This window comes from Dipteris shenzhenensis, chromosome 18 (assembly GCF_047967505.1).
Source record: "Dipteris shenzhenensis isolate YYH24624 ecotype China chromosome 18, Dip_SZ_1.0, whole genome shotgun sequence".
In the NCBI taxonomy this organism is placed as follows: Eukaryota; Viridiplantae; Streptophyta; class Polypodiopsida; order Gleicheniales; family Dipteridaceae; genus Dipteris; species Dipteris shenzhenensis.
This window is the reverse complement of record NC_141613.1, coordinates 34,628,717-34,641,374: the sequence shown is the minus strand read 5'-3', so window position 1 is coordinate 34,641,374 and position 12,658 is coordinate 34,628,717. Positions and strand designations below refer to the sequence as shown.

Sequence of the window (12,658 nt, the reverse complement as noted above, 5' to 3'; positions counted from 1 at the left end):
CCCACTAATCGTCCCATACCTCCTCTGATCCCTTCTTAACCCATGGACTCATTCGCTCCTTACTCCACTTGTGACTTATAACTTCACTTGTGGCTAAATTGTTTTTTTAATTTTCTAAGAATCCATATGCTTGTCTATATTCCTAGGTAAAGTGATAACAAGCTGAGGAAAAAAGGCATTACCTATCTATCCAAACGTAAATATGATGTTCTAATACCTAGTTTGTTTGGATGGTGGCAAGGTAAGTGGACCCTGACCTCGGAACCTAGACTGCCCAAGGATTCAACGTCTTTTTTCAATACTATGTTTGTCAAACTCAATATTATAAAAAATCCTTAATTTTGATCGAAATTTTTGCAAACTCTTGTTTCATTTTTCAACTTAGATGTCTCAAACATTTTTTCCTTATATGTTTCTCTTTGTTTAACTTTTTATCCAATTGATGGAATTAATTGTATGGCTTAATTATTGATGGGACTTTTTAATCTAAACACACACTTCGATTTCCCAACTAGCCTTTGGTCGAGCTAGTGCCATACAATTAATTCACATCCATTGGATAATTCTTTAGCATGGATAATCCCTAGTCATGTTGTGATCCATGTTATTTTTTACTAACTTTTATATCTATTTTGCAGAAGTGGTTTACGCATGTACTATTGGCATTATTTTTTCATTTTGGTACTTATCATCATACAGATCCGCTTTTATTCACTTATTATCAGTAGGTGGGGAGTAAGTTCCACATGGTGGGCTTACTTCCCACCATGTGATCATACCCTCTGGGTTGGGGGTGGGACACACACACACACACAAATTTGATTAGTAAATTTATCTTACACACAAAGACACTTGTTTCTTTACACACACACACACACACACACACACATAATTACTTTCATAACTATGAATTATTCTTTTATGTATCCTCATGAAATCTTCCCTTTATACTTTTTTTAAAACCACCCCACATACCAAGCCCACTAATTGTGTCTTACCTCCTCTAATCCCTTCTTAACCCATGTACCCATTTGCTCCTTACTCCACTTGTGACTTAAACTTCACTTGTGGCTAAATTGTTTTTTAATTATCCAAGAATCCATATGGTTGTCTATATTACTAGGTAAAGCGATAACAAACCGGGGAAAACAAGCATTACCTATCTACCCAAACGTAACTATGATGTTCGAATGACTAGTTTGTTTGGATGGTGATAGGTAATAGGACCCCGATCTCAAAACCTAGACTCTGCCCAAGGATTCGGCATCTTTTTTCAATATTATGTTTGTCAAACTCAATATTACTAAAAATTCTTAATTTTGATAAAAAAATTTGCAAACTCTAGTTGCATTTTTCAACTTAGATGTCTCAAACATCTTTTCCTTATATGTTTCTCTTTTAACTTTTTATCCAATTGATGGAATTAATTGTATGACTCAATTATTGATGGAACATTTTAATTACACACACACATGCACGCGCATGCATGCACACTTGTTTTTTAAAGCCTTGCGTCGATTGATTGGATTTTGTGTGTGTGTGTGCACATGCGTGCATGCCTGTGTGTTCATGTGTGCATGTGAGTGCATGCGTGCATGCATGTGTGTGTGTGTGCGTGTGTGTGTTTGCATGCATGTGCATGTATTCGTGTGTGCATGCATGCATGTGTGTGTGCATGAGTATGTGCGTGCATGCATGCATGAATGTGTGCGTGTGTGCAACTCTAGATTTGCTTTTGGTCTCAATTTTGAACTAAAAAACTCTAAAGTCGTAGTTAGAAGCAAAAGTTATGCTTGTTTTCTAATCATCAAATTTTCTTGTGGTATCAATCACAACAGCCTCTCAAGATAAATTGCCTTCCACTCATCAACTCTCATGTGCCCCATTACTACTCCTCCCTTTGTTCATTTTCCCCTTAGACCCTCATTTCCCCTCCATACTTCTCATCATCGGCCCTTTCAATGTTTTATGATGAAGTTGTGATCCGTGCTATTACATGACCCTCCACCACCATTGGCATGAGTGCACTTGGTGGTGCTATAGCTCCTACTTAACCCTCCCCTCACTTGCGTGCATGCACTTAGTGCTATTTTTGTGGCCCAGGTCTAACTCTACCCACCCTCATCTAGCATGTTCCTTGCACTACTGTGGCTTCTTGCACTTGGTGCTTGTGCCACCCCTACTCAACCTGATGCTGCTATGTCCCCTTACTACCATAGAGCCCCCCACTATTTGCTCTCTAGTTGACCTCTCTCTCAATACTTGTTCTTGAGTCTCCCCTTCCCAAATCTTTCCTCTCCACCCTTCTGCCTCTATATACTACCCCCTCCACCGTGCTCTCCACCTGCCTCCCTCTCCCCTATGATCATCACTTTGGTACCCACCAACCTTCTACATGGCCTTTCTAGGACCATCAAGAAGATAATTCAAAGAAAGATCTAGGGATGGGACTCTAGCCTTAATGATTTTCTCACATCCCATCCTCAAGATACAAGTTCCAATCAAAAGCTTAGCAACCATGTACATACCTTAAACCATCTCACTCATGAGATCTTTGAATTGGGTTTAAAAAAATCACCTCCACGGACTGTCATTTTTGACAAACTTCATGAGACAAGCACCATCTCCCACCCTCCAAGATGCACTCACCATGTAACATGAATGGGAGGTAGAGAGAGGAGAGTGGGTTGTGGAGACTATGGTGTTCAAGTACCTCTATGAGCACTTGTATGCATAGATGCATACTTTCATAGCCAAGCAGCATCATCCACATCCTTGCCCATGGCCACCCCTCTACCACTGCCACAACCATTTTCACACCCATTGTTCCCTACTCTCCCACTCACCACCTTGTTTGCACTTAACACAATCCTTGGTCTCCTTCCATCTCTTTCCATGATCACAACCACCCCAATTCTACAGACAAAATGGATGATAATGAGGATGACAGTGAGTACTCAGATGACCCCTAGTCCCACAATATTAGTGATGATGATGGCTCTTATAGAGATGAGAACAATGAGGAGACACATAATGGATCAGATGGCCTAGACAGATCAAAGGAGGTCCTCCATGGGGCCATGCAGCCTTACTACACCTGACTTATATAGATCCGAGAAGGTCCATCATGCGGCTATGTAGCCTTAGTGGGTTTGACTCAGACAAATACAAGGAGCTCCATCATATGGCTTATAGCCCATCTGTATACTTTTTATTTTAGTCCATTGACATATAGATTGTTGACATTTAAATCTATTATATTTTTGTGTATTTAGTCATATAGTTCATTTTTCTTTCATGGTCTGCACCCCACACAAGATTCACTACTAGCAAAGGGAACTAGTTTTATGGTGGGACACTTGTCCATATCTTTGGAGGCCTTCTCCTATGTGGTGGGCTTGAGTTTCATTTGGATCCTACTTCATGTATGATTTAAAAATTGGATGCAATTTTTTCGAAACTTCGAGTTTCTCTTGTACACATTGGAGCTATGTGCCCATGTTGAGGTCCTAGTTGCATCCCATGTGCCCACATCTTGGTTATATAGGTGCACATCCACTCTCCAAGTGTAAGACAGATTACACCTACTAGGGGAGAGTGGTGGGGGTGAGCTTGATATGGATGTGGAGGATTCCATTTGGAATTGGATTCCATTTTGCATTTTGTGAGTAAAAGGATTGAGGCTCAATTCTTGAAGCTTGAGTCTAGCCTTGTAAGAGAGGTTATAGAAGGCTTAAGGACTCAAGGTTCTTGTTTGGTTAACATTGAGGGAGTGAAGTTGTCGGATCTTGACTCCTCTATGCGTCCAACATACACGAGTGCCTCACATCTTGGTGCAACTCTTTTGACCACCAATGGAACATGATCCCATTATGGCACAATGACATGGACTCCATGTGGCAAATAAGATGATGTGGTGGCACCATGCACCTTGTTGAGGTGGCAAGATGAGGCTCATGTTGTGATAGAACCTCCCCACACCTATAATGAACTTTAAAGCCTATCTACCACATAGACTAAGGTTAAGGTTGTGAAGTATTTGGTACAACAGAGCTTTTGAAGCCATGGAGTGTTAGCAGCTAGTAGGAGATGAAGGAGGAAATGGAGTTGTGTTGTTGGATGTCCGGTTTGCAATTGTCCTACCTTATGTGTGTCACGTTTTGCTTGTGGATGTTGCAACAGTCATTTAAACCAGGGTCTATAGCTATTATGTGGTCCATCATTGTATCTTGGTGTGGGCTATCAGCGTTGCACTATCTCCTTGGTTGGCTGGCTATTGAAAAAGTCTCTTAGTGTTGTTGTCGCTTTTTTTGGCTATCTGACACTTCGTGTTGTTGTCACTATTTTTGTTCTATTGCTGTCATAGCTATAGGGTATGTCCTTGTGTCACACATAGTCACTATAGTTCCTAGCCAAGTCATTCTAAGGGATGGTTGTTTCTATGGTAAACGTTGCCTTTTCCATGTGGTGTGTCAAATTAGTCCTGGTGTGGCTCCTCTGGTCACTGTCTGTTTGCTACGCTTGACTTCTTGCTGCATGGTCCCTTTGTGTGTTGTTATCATCGCTAGCTATTGCTTTTATGCTTTTGAGTTTGAGTTATCCCTAGTTATTGCTTGTTGTGCTTTGAGTTTGAGTCATCCATCCCTTGTGCTTGCTTCCACATCTGGTGTTCCTTACTACTTGTTTATATTGGGTTGCTTCCATTCCGTCGTTACTCACTTTAGTAAGTCAAGTCTACTGCCTTCCTATTGTCATGGCTGCTACATGTAGTTGTAGTTGAGGCACTTTAGGTCGCCTTGTTGATTCTCGAAGCTTCTATCTCCATCTCTCTCTCTCTCTCTTGAAAATAGAACAAGGACGTAGAATAGATGCCTTAATAGAGCAAATGGAGTCGAGACCTATCTCTCTTTCTCTGCCCTTAGAATCGATTTCTTTCACTTGAAATCTCTTGAAGAAGAAATCAAAGAGAAATCCTCACAAAGACCTCTCAGTTTCTCTATACACAAAGTAGCATTAAACAAATATACTAAAACAAACCTAGGCTTAGCTAAACCTACTCCGATACCATGATAAAACATGAGATGATTATGCTAAGATGAGTGCATACATAAGATTAATGTATGGACTAAAGGTGGATCAAACCACATAAGAAACTCAATGAGAGAGATACAAGGTAGGCAGTAGTCAATCCAATCTATTCCCATGTGTGATTGTCAAATACCAGAGAGGCTTGTTCTATAGGGAGACTCATGATCTGCTTTACACATCATTAGTCCATGTGGCATCCTCTGATCCACATTTCAACTAATAGTAGCTCCTACTCCACATCTCCTCATGTAGTCCTCATCCCTTGCATGGCTACTATGATTCATACAACACCATATCTTTACTCATACCTTCGCCTCTGTTTATGTGCTCATGCCACCACAACTCTCAACATGTTTAACATAGTGATGGATTAGATGGTGGTAGGTCATGGCTTTCTACCTCATCTATGGAACATGATACAAAATTGTGGTTGCAATATTTAGAGTTGTAACTTTTATTCAAAGGGAAATTCAATACTTTCATCATTTCATCATTTTATATATTTAAATAGATTTGTGACATACATTATCTTATAAATGTCATGCAATGTATGCAAATAATTTTATTTATTATTGTATGGTTCTACTAAGCCTTGTAAAGACATGTATACTGTAAATAGTCTTTAGAGAATTCATGAGTGGGATCATTAGAGATGGCACTCTTGGGAAAAATGTTGTGATTCAATACATCCATTACAATAAATGGCCCTAGTAAAAAGGTAAAAGAGGAAGTGACATTCTTTTTAGGGAAAGAATACAAGGATTTACTTAAGTACACACAAAGTACCAAACTATTGACCCTATTAAGTCTCTTAGTTGAGAGTATCACTTCAAAACTTGTAGGGAGCACATACATTTAGTTACTGCAACCAAACATAAAATACATTCTTGATTTGCCATTTCTATCTTATATATCTTTTATGCCTTGTGGAACTTATGCCACCTTCTATTGCATTTCCAAAATCCTTGGTTCACACATGGGTATTTTTGGAAGTGTTTCTACACATTCAACGACATTTATATATACTCGCTCGTGTCAATTTTCAATACTTCCTCATTTATTTTCATAATTTTATGTGTTTGAGAGAAACATTTCTAAGTAAATTCATTTTTTTTTCAAGTAGAGAATCAATAAAGGAGATGGAAACATTAAAGACTCTAATCCAAGACATAACTCTTTTTTTTTGTTTCTTAGAAACCATTTCCATGTAATTTGTTTATGTCTTTCAAGCAAAGAGATAACATAGTACATGAAAAAATCAATGACTCTCATTTAAGAGATACCAATCTGTGTGTGCATGCATGCGCACGTGGATGCACTTGTATGTGTGTGTATACACATACACTTGTAAAATTATAATTACCCTTTCTTTGTTTTTGCATCAAGTGAAGGAACAAGGAAACTCTATTTGAATAAAATCTATCCTATTTTCATGCAAACCTAAAGCCAAACATGAAGCAATCGATGATGGTGATCCAATCCATATCTCTTTGTTTTTATTATAGGAATGTGAAAGTGTGGGACATAGCTTTGTTTTTGTTTTTGTTTTCTTAAACAAACTCACACACCAATTTGAGACTATCTAGGGGCACTCTCCCTAGCTCTAACTTGTAAAGCAGGAGGGCTTGAATGCGGGTCGTTGCCCTGGTAGGCAGGCAACCCTACCACTGGGCTATTGCCGTGACTTTCGTGAGTGGGAAATAGGCTTGATAAGGAATTTGACACATTCTCTTTCGCAATCCAATGAGCTAACCAAGACAAATCACAATGTTTAATTAAAGCTAGCATGACTTTGGAATAAATATAAAATGTCAAACAAGAAAAATACAATGGGAACATGATCAGACATCTCTTAGGAGCCCAATTTGGTTCATAATATGACATAAAGTACCGCCTTTTGTTAGAATTTTCCATATGCGGTATCCTTTTGCTTCCTTGGGATCATAGTGATAATTGTGTGGAACAATGCCATTATGAACCAAAACATTGTGACAACCTTTGTACATGTAAAATTTCACATGATAAATCTATATTTTCCTAGTGGTAGTAGTGTGAAAAAATGTCACTAGCTAAGTGAATGCCACTAACTTTCAGCAAATGGTCATATAACTAAGTGAACGCTAGAAAAAGGAAAGCATATGAGTGTAGAAGAAGCAAAGCTTCTTCTCACATGCAAAGCTTCCTGACCTGTATATGTGGTTGTAAAGGTAACGTAGTTGATTCTATAGAGGAAAGTTGCATGAAGATTAGGGATAACATGTTCCCTTTAATTATTTAATTGTAAAACCGTTACATTCAAAAGTTGTATGAAGATTAGGGATAACATGTTCCTTTAATTTTTTAATTGTTAAACCGTTACATTCAAAAGTTGTATCATTGCTTTCTAGAGAAAATTTTGTGTCAAAACGAACTCGATTTTAAATATAGTTTTACTTCCCATATGGACAGTGCATGGAACAATGAATGCAATGAACATGTGGCATGCTGAAAAGGAACCACTACTAGCATAAGTAATACCATGATTTGCCACCCAATACGAGATCTTGAGCTCGAATTTGAGTATCTTGTGGAATGTGAATTTGTCAAGTGTCACCATGGGGGGAGACAAGCCCAATCTTGCATAGGGGAGCTACCCATTGCTTTTTTAGAGGACTAAGGATTAGGTCACATCAAAGTGAAGGTAGCATTCATGTGCACAAAAACTACAAGGATAAGTTTCCCAATGCAACACTTGGCACAAACCAAACCTCATGGTAACTTAAATATGGATGCATTAGACTTACCTTGCTTATGTAGAACCAACTACAAAATTTTAGTACTTTATACAATGTTTGTAGTTGGAGTGCCTTGCTTGCATGTGCCTAGGGCTTGGGGTAGGGTTTAAAGAAGTAGTTTTGCTCCTTTACATGCATATGGGACCAATTAATGCAAAATGCAAGTTGCCTTGATCTTGGCCGCATACTTGTCAATGAATGCTAAAAATTAAATAACAAGGGCCGTCATGGCATATAGTCCTTTCTAAGGAAGGTTAGTGAAAGGAATGCAAAGCTTGTTGTGGAACTAGATGCAAACAATCACATGCAAGAAAGGATAGCTTGGACATCTAATTTTAAAAGGAACGTAAAGCCAGCTGGAGCTAGATGCGAGCAATCACATACATAAGACAACTAATTTTGCTTCCATCCTATAAAGGTTTTTTTGTGTTTTAAAAACTACGAATATCCACAATTTGTATGGCCCCATCACACACTTAATTTTCAAAAATCAACTCTTCCCAGACAAGGGTAGGAATGCTCAAGAGAGTGAAGTCAATACTTCATGTGGGGTAAAGATGACATGATGACCCCCACAATGCCTAAGAGAGTGACCTTGATGTGCTTAACTATCCCACTCATACAAACATGTTTATGCTTTTCATGATGGTGGACCAAGGGTCTTGACCTTATAATTCTTGGCAAGGTTACATGTTTGACAAAAACATGTTTATGCTTTTCATGATGGTGGACTAAGGATCTTGACCTTATAATTCTTGGCAAGGTTACATGTTTGACAAATGCATGCACACAAACCATAAGGGTAGGTTGCACGTTCCTGCTCATGAAATACAATCTTTGGTGCCTTTTGAGTGGGTTCCCTAATTTTCTAGTTGAGCTCCTCTTTGCAATTGTGAACTTTCTTGCCAAATACTTTGAGGGCCCAGCTAGATTTGTATGAACTCCCATGCATTTGACATGGTCGAAAGTTGCCTTATGAGCAGAGCAGGGAAGGCAAGGAAGCTCGAGGAGGAGAGGGCATGCATGAGAAACGTACTAAAGGCACTTTAGTGTGTCCGTTCAAGATGGAGAAAAGACCCCACACACACAAAAGATAAGAAAAAAAGGCACTTTAGTGCGTCCGTTCTAGATGGAGAATAGACCCCACACACACAAAAGATAAGGAAAAGAAAAAAGATCCCATACACTTTCCTGTGTCCTGGCCTTGGGTGGACAAAGAATCCGAAGACAACAAAGGAACAAATAAACGTTTTGAATGAAGGGATGCTAAAAGAAGAAATGTATTCGAGAGAGCGATGGTACGTTTTACTGTCCAAGTACTCCTAAGAATATTGCCAAGTAGGTAGACTGGGCAGTGTGCACTGTGCAACTGTAGTGTTACCTCTGTCCTCCACTACTGTTGCTGCAAGACAGGGGTATCACGTTTGTACTAGTACTAAAGTAGTGCAATATGTTCTCCTGGCTATGGAGTGAAGTAGCTCTGCTGAGCAGTAAGTAGTAAATAGTATGGCCTTTCATCTACTTAGTAGTAAGTAGTTTGGCCTTTCATCAACCCTCTTAGTGCAGTGCTCTTCCCTGGTACTTCTTGTTTCTGCTCCATGGTACCCTTTGTTCCTTCCCCTTGCCTTTCTTGTTCTCTTCCTTGTCCTTCCCCTGCTCTTTGCTTGTGCTCCTTCCTTTCCTCCTCACTACTCTACTTAGCGGTGGTGGCTTTCTTCTCTTTTGCTTCTGCCCTTTCTTGCATTGCCTCCCTTGTTTGCCTTTCCCTGCCCTTCTTATCCGTCTTGCCTTTCCTGTCGTCTCTTCAAAAGCAGCTCTTTTCTCTATCCACGCATCCATCCCCTGTTTTGTGGGCTCCCCCTGCCCCCTTTTTCTCTCGAAGCGTCTCCTTGCGTTGTGGGTACTTCAAAGTGGGTTCTTTACGTCTTAGTTCTTTACGTCTTACTTCCCTCTTTGTGGGTGCTTTAGAACTGCCTCTTTTCTTCTTACACGGCTCCGATCCCTGTCTTGGCTTGCTATTGGAAGCCAAGATCACCTGGCCTTGCCGTGGTGGTGCCATGTAGCTTAGCCTTCTGAAAGGCAAAAGTTTTGGGTCGCAGAGGTCTCGTTTTGGGGCGATCTCTTGAGCTCTTTCAAAACCTCCCGGTTGCAATCATGGGAAAGGGGTTTGGAACCAGCTGGGGCCTCGGACAGGCGGGGAACTCGAGCCTCATCAAGAAGATCTTACTCAGCTATCTCTATGTTGCGATCTGGATTTTCTTGAGCTTCACAGTGATAATCTTTAACAAATATATCTTGGATAGGAAGATGTACGATTGGCCGTACCCAATTAGCCTCACAATGATACATATGGGTTTCTGCTCTCTTCTAGCCTTCCTATTGGTTCGAGTTTTCAAGCTCGTGGAGCCGATTGGCATGTCAAGGGAGATGTATATGTCTTCGATCGTTCCCATAGGGGCACTATACTCTCTGAGTCTCTGGTTATCCAACTCTGCTTACATCTACTTGTCTGTGTCGTTTATTCAGATGCTTAAGGCGCTGATGCCCGTTGCTGTTTACTCGATTGGAGTTATGATGAAGAAAGAAAATTTCAAGTCGGATACTATGTTGAATATGGTGGGAATTTCGGTAGGGGTGGCCATTGCAGCCTACGGAGAGGCCATGTTCAATGCATGGGGAGTTATACTACAGCTCGGGGCTGTTGTCTTTGAGGCCACCCGTCTCGTCTTGATCCAAATTCTTCTCACCTCCAAAGGCATCACCCTTAACCCGATCACTTCACTTTATTACATAGCTCCCTGTTGCTTCGTTTTCCTCTCGATTCCCTGGGTCATAGTGGAGTATCCCGCCTTGCAGGCTACGTCTTCTTTTAAGGCCGATTACATGGTGTTTGGAACGAATTCAGCTTGTGCTTTTGCTCTCAATCTAGCTGTTTTCCTTCTCATTGGCAAGACGTCCGCTCTCACAATGAATGTGGCTGGTGTGGTCAAGGACTGGTTACTTATTGCCTTTTCGTGGTCAGTGATCAAGGACAGAGTTACAGCCATTAATCTTGTGGGTTATGGATTGGCTTTCCTGGCGGTGTGCTATTATAACCATTGCAAACTCCAGGTGCTTAAGGCAAAGGAAGCACAAAAGAAGGCTGGAGAGGCTGACGAGGAAGCTGGAAGATTGCTCGCTCACACGGGAGAACGGGATGAAGAAGGTAATCACGTTGGTAAGAAGATTAATGCTCAGGTTTGAGAGGGCTCTTAAGAAGCTTGGCTGGCATCATTGTACCTTGTTCTAGATTGGGTACGACTGCCCATCGTGCCCTTTTGGTTGTTCCCGAAGGTACTTTGCTCTTTGCTGATTGAAGCAAATTCAGCTGCAGACAATCAGGTTTGCCTTCAAAGTTGAGAATCTGGATCAATCGGAGAAATGAATGTCTCAGGAGATGAGTTGTGCCAGATTTCTGGCTTAAACCTTTGGTTCAATTTCTGATGTTACTTATACCTGACAATCTACAGCATAGAACACTTTTTTAAACGTACTGGTTTTCCTTTCATAGGAGCGGCTTCATTTTCCTAAGCAAGTTGGTCCACCACGTGTGTTACTATTTTCATGAACCCAGAGTTTTGGGGAAAAAAATATTATCCTTAGCAACTTTGTCTCACCAGTATTTGTAAAGCCTTTGCATGAAGTATCCAAAGTTGAGTTTTATATGTACGGGAGACTTGTTTTTCCTGTTGATGCTGCCGGAATGGGGGTATTGATACTGACTTTAGTCGTCTCTGCAAGTATTGAATGGTCCCATGCACAATAGGTAGTTAGTATAATAGCTAAGGCCAGTGAATTCATTCAGATATCAAAGCGTCAAAAGGGTGACTATCTATCCTTTCTCCTGGCTACATGGAGGCTCAGTCAGATGCCAACACTTTGGGAACTTCTTACACACATTCCTGCTGTATATGGTGGAATATTCAGATTAATTCTCCTATGAAAAGCCCATTTGACACAGAGAGCAGAGCGTGGCCCTCCAAAAGAAGCAAAGTCTGAAGTCTTAGAATTGCAATATTTCAAATGTGTGATTCTTTGCAATGTTCCTGCGCCAGGTCATCATGAGTGTGGGTGTTTAATTCCGAATTTGAGGATAGGTAACTGTGGAGGGTGTCGTGTTCTTGTTATTGGTAGAGGGTGATGATTGCTGATGTTCAATTCCGATTTTGAAGGTGGGTAAAATGTGGAGGATACGTATTGAATAAGAAAGCTCATCATGAGTGACTATGTTTAATTCCATATTTGAGGATAGGTTAATGTGAAGGATGTCACTTCTCAACGTGTCGAATGAACAAGTCTATCTATTAACACTGCTGGGCATGGATCCGCTAAATGGGCACACATATCTAAAGTCTGATGTTTTTCTTGTAATGTACCCCTCCCCGCCCTCCCCCTGCCCCCTCGCCTCGCCCTGCCCCCCCAAAAAAAAAAAGCAATTGATACGCCCCCTTATGCTTCTAGACTATACATTATGGTATTTCTAGGATTTGATACCAAGATTGAAGACACCCCCCTAAGATGAAGTTTAAGTGGGTAAGTTGGGAGGCGACAAAATGTATAGCTTGGTTGAAGTTGTTAACTGGATCACCATAGCCCTGCCCCATTCGTGATGCAGGTTTAGCATTGACGTATTCTTAGGTGCTTTTGTACTACAACGTTGCTTTGTAAGTAGAAATTGATCAGATTAGTTTTGGGTACTTTCTTTCTCTATTACAATGTGCCATGATGCAGGAATTATTGAAAGATCATGTGTTAAA

At 40.5% G+C, this 12,658-nt stretch overlaps 1 pseudogene; it reads left to right on the top strand.

Moving 5' to 3' along the window:
- Window positions 1-9,228: 9,228 nt before the first annotated feature.
- LOC147891153 (putative sugar phosphate/phosphate translocator At2g25520 pseudogene) lies at window positions 9,229-11,409 on the top strand (annotated as a pseudogene).
- Window positions 11,410-12,658: the final 1,249 nt, after the last annotated feature.